This window comes from Myotis lucifugus, unplaced genomic scaffold, assembly GCF_000147115.1.
Source record: "Myotis lucifugus unplaced genomic scaffold, Myoluc2.0 scaffold_1, whole genome shotgun sequence".
Lineage (NCBI taxonomy): Eukaryota > Metazoa > Chordata > Mammalia > Chiroptera > Vespertilionidae > Myotis > Myotis lucifugus.
In genome coordinates, this window is record NW_005871049.1 from 28,284,583 (window position 1) to 28,296,310 (window position 11,728).

Here is an 11,728-nt window from a genome sequence, read left to right on the forward strand (position 1 = left end):
CCTGGTGACTTTCTGTACTTGGCCTATCGTCCTTGCTCTGTTCATGTCTAACTACCTACCACACATCCACTACTCGGGCTGGTAAACCCATCCTATCCTTCAAGCTGGCAGATGACTCCTCCCTAGAAGCTTGTTCAGACGTTGAGGGCAGGGGTCGGGTAAGGACAGTGTTGGGACCAAAGGCAAAAACAACCACCTCTCCAGGAGCTGGAGTCATTTAGAGGCACCTTTTGATTGCTAGTAACAAAAAGCAATAGAACAGCAAATGACCTTCTGGAAAAGAAACGGATAACCTACAGTTGCTGTGATTTCATCACTTGCCTAGACTCCCGGCATCTAACCTAATCTGAGTTTTATTTCTAATCTCTAAAAGCCTGATCTTTCTAAGCAACCTTAAGTTGATTAACATGACGGAAGCCATATAATCTTGCAGGTACTGTTTCAACATTTGTTACCTAATTAACATGTGCACAGAACTTTATGGTTTCAAAAACCGTGCACCGTGTTATCTCATTCGGCCCTCACAGCATTCATTCTTGGGCAAGTTTTATGTCTTCGTTCCCATTTTGCAGATGAAGAAAATGAAGCTCAGCTGTCTTAAGGGATAGACGTGAGTGGAATGTACCAGAGACTCAAAGTCTGATTTTACATTTCTGAGCCAGATCTGATTTTGGCTTTCTCTAGCAAAGTGTTCCTTGTCCTTACTGTTTACAAAGCGGTCCTTCATTTGGCTATGCAGCTCTTAGATAACAAACAGCTTTCCTATTATCTCTTGACTGTATGCCTAATGGTTGTTTTGTTTGTTTGTTTTGTTTTGTTTTTCATTAAGAAAGCATGGGCTCAGGTGAGCATCATTTAGCACTGTGTTCTGGACGTACAGATGTACCCACTAATACATTTTCAAACCATATCATACGAGGAGAAGGGAGCACTGCTTGCATACAGTAATTGCCTGCCTCTTCTCATCAGAAGCAGGAGACATAGATGAATGTTTTGTAGACATGATGGGATAGGGAAAAAAAAGCACAAAACAAAACATGTAACAAACCCTGGGAACACAGTACACAGTTGAGCATTGGATGTTTATCCTCGCGATTTCGTGGCTGACTGAGAACCGGGGCTCATTGCCACTGCCCAGCATCATAACTAATATCATACAGCATATTGCTAGCCCAGAAAAGCTCAAAGCTCAAAATTCGAAGTACAGTGGCAGCTGAATGCTTATTGCTTTTGCATCATTGTAAAGACGAAAAATCGTAAGTCAAACCATCATAAATGGAAGACTGTCTGTATAATCATGTTCTACAAGCTTTACAAGATACTCTGCTCCCTAATGTTAGTAACTCAGATTCTAAACCAGCCCTGGGCAAACTATGGCGCGGGCGGATCCGGCCCATTTGAAATGAATAAAACTAAAAAAAAAAAAAAAGACCGTACCCTTTTATGTAATGATGTTTACTTTAAATTTATATTAGTTCACACAAACACTCCATCCATGCTTTTGTTCCGGCCCTCAGGTCTAGTTTAAGAACCCATTGTGGCCCTCAAGTCAAAAAGTTTGCCCACCCCTGTTCTAAACCCAAGTGCTCACAATGATCCACATGGTCCCAATTGTTATGCTCCCCTCCCAATAACTCTGCCTGTTCCCTCCTTCACTCTGCCTCTTGCTCCCTCTGCTCCAGACAAATTGCCACTTCTCTACCATGCCCATGTAGGCAGGAGCCCACCTTATTCATTCCAGCTGTTTCCCTCTGCCTCAAATGCCCTCTCTGAGAGCCACATGTTAACTCCCTAACTTCATTTTTTTTCTCAGATGTCACCCTCTCAAGGAGATTTAGCAAATATTGTTTAAAAGTGCAAACTCCCACCATCCAAGGATTTCTGATCCCCTCTTACCTGCACTTCCTTTTTTTCCCCATAGTACTCATTATGTTCTAAAATATTATACATTTTATTCATGTACTTGTTTTCTCTTTTTCCTGGCTAAAATGTAAGCTGAATTAAAGAGATGTTTTTGTCCATTGATGTTGTTCAAGCACCTGGAATAGTGTTGAATAAAGGAGTAAAGTTTGGCCTCGTTACTTAATTTCTCTATATTTCATGTTCATGTGTTAGTAAAATGAAAATGACAGTACATAATTTACAGGATTGTTCTAAGAACTAAACAGGTTAATTTATGTTAAATATCTGTTACATAGAATAGGGGCCATAAATAATTACCTTTCCTCTTTTTATTGTTTCCTATTCGCTTAATGAAATTATAGATTTTTAATTAATAGGATCCTGGTGTACATTTCTTTCTGCTTTTTTTGTTCCTTTCTTTACATATATTTATTTACATGTGTCTGCTTTTTGTTCCTTTATTTACATCTGCAACTGGAAACATTTTATAGGCCTATCTCAATACATTCATTTAGAACCCTATTTTCTATGCACTTCAGCTTCACATGGTCTATAATATATTAATTTTATTTTACTTGTTCATGAAACTTCAATACTGTCCTAAATATCCTGTTAGATTAAGAAATCAAACATTATAAGAAGAGAGGTTAGTCTCACCAAATCATTTATTCATATGATATAAGTACTTACCACTCTTGGTGCTTACTGTTTATATTCCTATAAAACATTAGTTCTAACTATATAAATTGACTTCTTTCTATTTTCTCTCTATATAAACCATATTTATTCTTTAATGATAGCCTGAATTATAATAGTCATTCATGAAATTTTTTTACTGAAACTTCAGTCCATATGCCATTATAACTATCAAATATTTTTTTTAAAAAAATCATGTTTACCTGTTTTAGATGTGTTTTTCCCCAAATCATCCTCTTTAAAAATATCTCAAAAACAAATAATTGGAATGCAATTATAAATAAAGAGAAGATTACAACTGAGAATGATTGGAGTAATGGGTCAGTTATTTGGCATCTGTTAAGTACTATCCATACATTTTAAAAGACAACAGACCTTATATTGGAAAATGTTAATGAGTAGACAGTCTTAATGTATTAGAATAATGCAAATAATATTTTATAACCCTAAATCACTTCCATATGTTTTCAGACACAGCATATTATCCTTAAAATATTCTCCAATATCCTAATTATTTAAAAACAAAATTTTAAACAGTACTAGCCACATTTTATTCATTAGTTGCTCGTTGAAATAAATGTCATTATATTATACTTTAAAACCTTCAAGATATCTTTGCAAGTTATTTTATACCCACATTTTAAATGAAAAACCAGAAGTTAAGAATGAGAATTTAACTTATCCAAGATAATAAGGTTGGAAGAGGAAGAGATTGTTTCATCTTTAATGTCCTATCACAACATGAAGATTCTGGTTCTAGTTACACGTGGGTGAGTGAAAACAGATTATATTTTAGACATAGACGTGGCTTGTACAGAATCTGGCTGCAGATTAGGAAACTGAAATCAAAGAAGCTGTTCTAGTACTAGATCCAGGCCCTTACTTCCAATTCCAAGTTGGTCCAAAGATGAACTAATATGTGAATGATGTTTCACTGAATTTTTTTCTGTTCAACATAATAATAATAGCAATAATAATTATTATCATCATTATTGATTAAATGTATACTGTTTCCCAGGTACTACAGAAAACACATTAAATTTATTATCTCATCAACAACTTCATGGGTTCAGTACTATTCTTATTGCAATTTAGAGATAAAGATCCAGAGGCATCAGATAACTTCTCTAAAGTCACTTTGCTAATAAATGATTGAGATAACTATGCACCTAAGTTTTTCTGATTCAGGAAGCTGGGCTCTTAAAATATTTCTTTGTGTGAGTCTAAATTGCTTATTCAATAATATCTCATGATACCCAGAAATACATTAATATACAACCAAAACCCCACATGAACTGTGATAATCTTATGAGAAGATAAAAGAAGAAACATAAATGAGATCTTCCTATATGTGAATATGAGCATTGTAGGAAACAGTTCAGAACAACCAAAGTAACATCTGCCAACCCACTCTCAGCCCTTACTCCCATGGGGAGGAACTATCTGTGATTGGAGGTGTATGGACTCAAAATAGATATAAAAGTTTTAATGTTTTATTCAGAGTATTCACTGCAAAAGCACCTACAAGATATTATACAGCTTTTTAAAAATATATTTTATTGATTTTTTACAGAGAGGAAGGAAGAGGGATAGAGAGTTAGAAACATCGATGAGAGAGAAACATCGATCAGCTGCCTCCTGCACACTCCCTAGTGGGGATGTGCCCGCAACCAAGGTACATGCCCTTGACCGGAATCGAACCTGGGACCCTTGAGTCCGCAGACCGACGCTCTATCCACTGAGCCAAACTGGTTAGGGCTTATACAGCTTTTTGAAAAATTAGACATATGTCCCAAATCTTCAGCAAAAAGGGGGAGAGAAAACGAATCACCTTTAGGTAAATGACACAGGCTAGTCCAATAACAATTACATCAAAATCACTGATTTTTACCCCCAAACTCTTCACATCCAGATAGATAATACAAATTAACTGCCATCCACAGGTCTGTTTGTGTGAATTATTTATTCTTTTATTTTATAGTTAGCATGTGATTGTCAGCTATTCGTGACTGCTCAAAGCCAAACATTTCCTCTGGAGCAATAACAGTTATTGTGGCAGAAGCTGATGACTAAACTCAGGGCCATGAATCTTCCAGTCAAACAGAATCTCTTCCAAAAGTGTTTGCAGTTTTTACCAAGTCTGAGCAAAATTATAGTCAAAATTTTTGATAAGCTTTGAACCTGCCGATCAGCTTTGTTGCAGATCTGGGAAGAAGTCATACCTTCCAGCAGCCAGGATTTCTAGGCTAAGTGTTCAAGACAACATGTTCTCTTCCTCTGGTGTTCAAAGCAGATATGTAATAGTGGTTTAGAAAGCAATCCAAAAATCTTTCTTTTAAAACCTTGTGAACAATGCCAATGGAGACATTTTTCTTATCTCTTTTTCCCCCTAAGACCTAGGTAAACAATTAATATTGGAGTAGCATCTATGGACAATATTAAGAATTCATTCCTCTAGATTGTCTGATATCAAGCTAGCTAGCTTAACAGAAAGTTCCAAGACTGCAGCTGATGGATTCTAAATCTGTGCCTTTTGGGAAATGTTTCATATTTATCATACCAATAAACTCCATTTATAATTTATGTACATGGCATTTGCGATTACAAATAAAAATTATTATTCTACTCTAGCAATTTTTTTTTAGAATGAGCAAGTGGCTGGATAATGGTTCTACCAATATTAAAAATCAGCTGTAGAAATAAAACCATGGTGCTTATCAAATAATTAGGTGTTTAAAATAAGACCTTAAAATCAAGCTCACAAAGCAAATTAGGCTCATAATTAACTTCTTAATCTTAATTTTAAAGAGTCTATATCTCTAACCTAAAGACATACTTTAGCAATAGAATTTATGTATGTATACTGGTGCAGTAGAAGAACACCATGTGAGGGTAGTGGATCAGCAGAGGATAGAGAGCCCAGTATCTCCAAAATATGTTTGAGTAGGAAATTTTTAAAGCTATATATATATAAGTATTCCATATACGTAAGGTTCCAAAAAAATATAACTCAGAAAATGCTGCTCTGTGCAAAAATAAAACATGAATAGGCTCCTGGTAGGTTAAAGAGATGATGAAAGCAGTAATTTCTGTGTTTTATATAAGAACACAGAATATTAGCTAATTTAAGAAACTAGAGCCTGGCTAGGAGCATCTTTGAGAAAGCAGGGCATAAGGTGAAGGACTAGATAAAATGCAGGTCATGGAAGTTATAGAAATGATCAAATCTTAGAGACATTCTGGAGAGGTAATTAACTCTTCCATCAGGAATGGTTTATACGGATAGTTCTAGAAGGGGTAAAGCATGGTAACTATGCTTAATGAGATGGATGTTCTGATGGAGAGACTGCAAACAACAGATAGGAAAACTGCAAACAACATGAGAGGGTTCAACATTTCGCATTGCATCTTCAGAGTATTTATAGTAAGCTGAGTGGATAATCAACAAGAATGAGCAAGTTCAATACTGTATCAGTTTGCCAGGGCGGCCATAACAAAATTTTGCAGACTGGGTGCTTCAACAACAGAAATTTATTTTCTCACAGTTTAGAATGTAACCATATTCAGAGATAAGGTCTTTAAAAAGGTGATTAAGTTCAAATGAGGTTGATAGAGAGAAGCCCTAATCCAATATGACTGGTGTCTTATAAAAAGAGGAAGGGAAACCTAGGGATGTGTATTCACACAGAGAAGTGAGTGTATGAAGAGGAAGCAAGAGGACAGCCGTCCACAAGCCAAGAAGAGAAGTCTCAGAGGAAACCAGCCCAACTGGCACCTTGATCGTGGACTTCTAGCCTCCAGAACTATGAGGAAATACTCAAAGATAAGTCATAATTTTTGAACTTGATAAGTAGGTGGCTAATGGATACCTATAGAAACATGAAACAGAGAAAAAAAGTGAAATGGTTGAAAGATGAAGTGTTCTATTTCAGCTGCATTGAGATTACAGCACCAAATAGTGATGTCTAGCAGGCTGTAAGAAATGAAAAACCTATCCTTAGGAGAAAGTCAGGGGTGGAGATGTAATATTAGGTACAATACCATCTGATATAAAATGAAAATACAGAAAAGGAAAAAAACCAGTTCAGCTGTATCTATGCAGATGCTTACCGTTAGAGGAAGAAAGGTGGAAGCATTATTAAAATAGATGAAAATAAAACTTATGGAAGTGAATCAAAAAGAGAGTTTGAAAACTAAATAATAATTGATGGAGTCAAAGGCTACAGTCTGTCGTGTTCTATGAGTAAGATGGGGTTCTTTGGAAAATGGGGTGTGGATGAGATAAAGGACCCAAAACAAGTATTGTTACTGGACAGAAGCCTGCCAGGAGCAGGTCTGCCTCAGGGCCGCCTGTGGTATGTGGGTCCCTGACTTTGTGTAGGAAACATTTCACAACATGAGTCCTGATGGGTTGGAGAGTTTGTTTATTAAAGCTGGGGGACAATGAAACAAAGGAGGAAATTAGGGCAGAAGAAACAACAGGAGGTGCCTAGGTGGTGCCCTACTTTGGCTCTGGGAAAGTTAAGGCTGCTGTTGGCTCACTGGGAAGTGAAGGTCACGGTGGTAGAAGTGAGTCTAGGCTGGGCTGCTTTCAGCTCACTGGGAAGTCAGAGAAAATGGGGGCCTTGGAGACAGGATCACGGAGTGAGCCTGGTTTGAGCTGCTGCTGCCCATTGCTCCCCTGACTGCAAGTCTCCTGGGGACCCTTAGAAATAAAAAGTGCACCCGGGAAGAGGCCTGGGAGCCCTCTAGACTAGAGCAAGCCCTTGTCCCGAGGGCTTTCTATCTTTTTATTTTCCTGCAGGCAAGAATCTTAAGGGAAGTTTTCATTAGAATATTCACCAGCTTTGCAGGTGCATTTTTTAATATGCTGATGCATTAAAATGAGTATATAGGGGAATTTTGGGTTATAAACTCCCCTATATAGTGGCACCTTGATCTTAGACATCTAGCTTCCAGAACTATGAGGTAAAATATGACCAGATGGACAGTTAAGAAGTGTGATTAGCAAAAGACCATGTTGATTTTGAATTGTTTCCACATACTAAAAATGTCATTAAAATAGATTAAGCAAACAACGCAGTAATTTGTCTTGAAAGTAGGTCACTTTCAAACTTATTGTGATTCCCAAATAACACACCATTGTTATTTCAATTTTGTGCTGTATTAATTCCATCTTGGTGTTTTTTATTCAATATAATTGATTTAAATGGTCATTTATAAATCTGTTTTGAATTTTAAATTGCCCTACTAATGAATTCTGTACAAAACGTTAGTGCCAATCAATCTAAGTAATTTTATACCTAAAAATTAAAAATGGTATTGGCAAGAATGGCTGCTCTAGCACAAATCAATGTTTTTCAAGCAACTTCCTCTATCGCTGTGGCAGTAACCTGGGGTTGCTAAGCCACGGGAAGTTTGATACAAGAACAGTATCAAAGGCAAGTGTACAAAAGGAAGGAGTTTACATATTTGCATGCAGCAGGCAGGCTTGTCCTGGGAACATTTAAAAGGGAGGAAGAGAGTCATTTATACCTGAGGCTGGAGATTTGAAGCTTCCCTAGGGAATCTTTGCCACTGAATTTATGAATTCAAGATTTCATCTACCTAAATTTTGATGAAATCATAACAAAATAAGGTCAGAATTACTAACTATTTAATATAAATCTCTGTCCATGGATTCTGGAAAATTTCCAGATGAATCCCATATCTGAATTTCATAAGGATAAAAAAAATTATTTACTTTTTTTCTAATATAGAATAGAATAATATATATTTAGGAAGATAAACATACAAAAAGAAGTAAATATGATCCACGGGTCTATGCCTCTTAGAAAATTATGGGGTTTTCTTTGTGTTTTAGTGTGTTGTCAAAAGAAATATATAAATTTCCAGAAGTAATCCTTTATTGCCATCCTACTTTGGTTAGTGTAATTCCTAGGGAAACTATGCACAATTGATTGAGTTAATTGTTTCCATTTGAAAACCAAGACAGAAGATGTCTCAACCAGATGCCAAATTGGTTAGTGTTATTGATGGAATAGCTAAAAGCAACAGTGGTTTTATTAGGCTAGTGAAAGAATGTACTTTAAAATTTACAATATATGGCACTTAGTGCAGTTTCACTGATTTCATTATGAACACTTAAATTCTGCTTTTAACAAATTTGTAGATCCAAGTGGGAATTGATCTGGAAGAAGATGAAAAAAGCCAAGAAGGGTGAAGTATGCCAAAATTTAAGAAAGTCAAAAGAAACTGGAATGTTAACATGTGAATAAAGCCTAGTAAATGTAATATTATTTCCATTGTTCTTGAGGCAATGTGTTTTATTATCTCCACATTGACAAGTAGACAAAAATACACTTCAGGAAATAGGCCTCTCCATTTCCACAATTTATCAGGATAAATTATTTTGTAAAAAATAGGGCATTATTGATTTGAGTACTTTAGCTTGGGCAGACACAAAATAGTAATTGAATAGTTTTTCTAATACACAGACATACATGTATTTCTTTACTTCAGCTAATTCAAATGTTAGGATCTCTTCCTATCTAATAAAGAGAAAATATGCTAATTGACCCCCACGCCATCGCAAAGATGGCAGTGCCCACAGCCAATAAGGAGGGAATATGCTAATTGACTGCTTCACCCTCAAAGATGGTGGCACCCACAGCCAATAAGGAGGGAATATGCTAATTGACTGCCATGCCCTCAAAGATGGCAGTGCCCACAGCCACAAGATGGTGGTGTCTAGTCCCCTCAGCCCCTCCAAGGCAGCAGGGGCCCCCCCCAGCCTTGCTCTGCGACTGCCTCTGGAGTCCCCCAGTCCCCTCAGCCCCCCAGCCACCCAGGGCCGCCCGAGGCTCAGGTAACCAGGGCCTTCTGAGGCTTGTGCTGCCAGCAGTGGCAGCAGCAGAGGTGTGATGGGGGTGTCACCTTCCCCTGATCTCTGGGTCGCCTCCCACCCCTGAGGGCTCCCAGACTGTGAGAGGGGGCAGGCCGGGCTAAGGGACCCCCCCCCCCCAGTGCATGAATTTTCATGCACCGGGCTCTAGTTTACTTATAAAAGACAAAATGTTAAAATTCTTCGATCTTCTTTAGGCATGTTGTTGTTGTTGTTAATCCTCATCCAAGGATAATTTTCCATTTATTTTTAGAGAGAGTGGAAGGGAGGGGGGAGAGACAGAGAGAGAAAAACATTGATGTGAGAGAGACGCATTGATTGGTGCCTCCCACACGCACCCTGTCCAGAAGTCAGAGCCAGCAGACAAGGTATGTGCCCTGGACCGGGAGTCAATCTGAGACCACTTCAGTCCTCGGGCTGATGCTCTATCCCACTGAGCCAAACTGGCTAGGGCTAATTTTTGTTATTTGAAAAGATGGAAAAAGTTAATAACTAACAGGAGATTTTATAAAGATGGCTTCCTATGTTACTAATAAATCCTCTTTTTAAAAAATTTCCTTTTTGGTAGTGTGGTGTGTGTGTGTGTGTGCACCCTTTATAGGAAAAAGTTTGTCTTAGGCTGAGGGGTTGGGGCCAAGGGATACAGCTTAGGGAGAAGTAGGAAACTGAACAATCTTATAAAAGGGACTCTTTTACAAAAGCTCTGCAAGGAGCAGCTTTTCTCTTGCAAGACAATGCATTGTGAAAGGGGAAATTGGAGTGATGACATCCTATTTCATGGCTTTTATGATGGAACTTTCCTTATAGGCTTTGTGATTATAATATGGGAAAAGGCATAATGTAACTTATCCCTGTGTCCCCTTAAGGAGAAGAGGAAAGCCAGAAGAAGAATACAAGTTGTACTAACTCCATAAGAGCTTACTAACCTGGAGGCTTCCGAACACAGCCACTCAATGTATGGGTCACAGCTTGCCAGCCTTTTGGCATTTGGCCAACCAATCTCTTATTACCTGGATAAGGCATTCCCAAAATAGGAGTAAGGAAATAAAAATGAATTCTTAAGATGATAAGAGGAGACATTTCAAATAAATTAACAAAAAGAGGTTGAAAATTTTAAAAAACAGTATGATTTTTGTACATAAAAAAAGTTAATAAAGGAAATTTTAAAATATATTATTAAAACAAATCAACAAATAGGAAAATCAAAGATCAGAATCCTTACTAACTTGCATGCCTCACATGTTAGAGCTAAGACATCTATAGCAAAATTTTTATTAATGAAAAGAGAAGTACACAATTCTGTAATCTTGGTAGGAGATTTTTAACATGCCTCTTTCAAAAATTGTGAGATCGAGTGGGGGAAAAAGGATAAAGAATTAGTTTGCTTGTTTATTTTTCTTTCATTAGCCAGATAGATGATTCCCTTTGCTCCTAAGAGGAGTTTGTGATGACTGAAATATAGAGTAACTAAAACTATCTCAATTTTTTCTCCCTGCTGTCTCTCTCCCATCCCCGTGCCCATCTGTCTGGTTTGGGAACAAATCATGCTGAGGATAGAATTTGAATGACGCAATGACCATGACTGATAATTTTATAATTAATGAAAGAAAGAAAGAAAAATTAAAGTCCACAGGTGATCTTATTCAAAACCCCAATTATTTTTTCCTGCAGTAGTAGATAATGGTTATTTATAAGGCTGTAATGAATAATTTAATTAATTCTAGGAAAATGAATCTATAGAGGCTTCATTTTCAAGCTACAATTCAATAAACTAAAAATTAGCTATAAATGACTGGAAACATACACACACATAAAGCCCTCTATTTCCAAAATTAAGAACACATTCCTAAATAATACTTGGGTTAAAAAGGAAATCACAACTAAAAATATGAGCTTTGAAATTAATTATGATTCTCTATATTTCAAAAGTAATGGATTTAAACCAAGTCAGTATTGAGAAGAAAATTTATAACTGTACATGCATTTAAAGAGCACAAGAATATTTTAAATAAATAGATTAAACATTAAATCCAAGAAGTTACATAAAAACAAGAACATTATTTCATTATAAATATAAAATGAAACAATAAAATCAAAGCAAAATTAAGTTATATAACAAACAAATTATACCAATTAAGCAAAATAACTTCTGGCAAAGTCTTATTTTGTATCAAAACAAAATATATTAGAAACATTACATATTATTAGTAAAGAGAAAAAAGACAT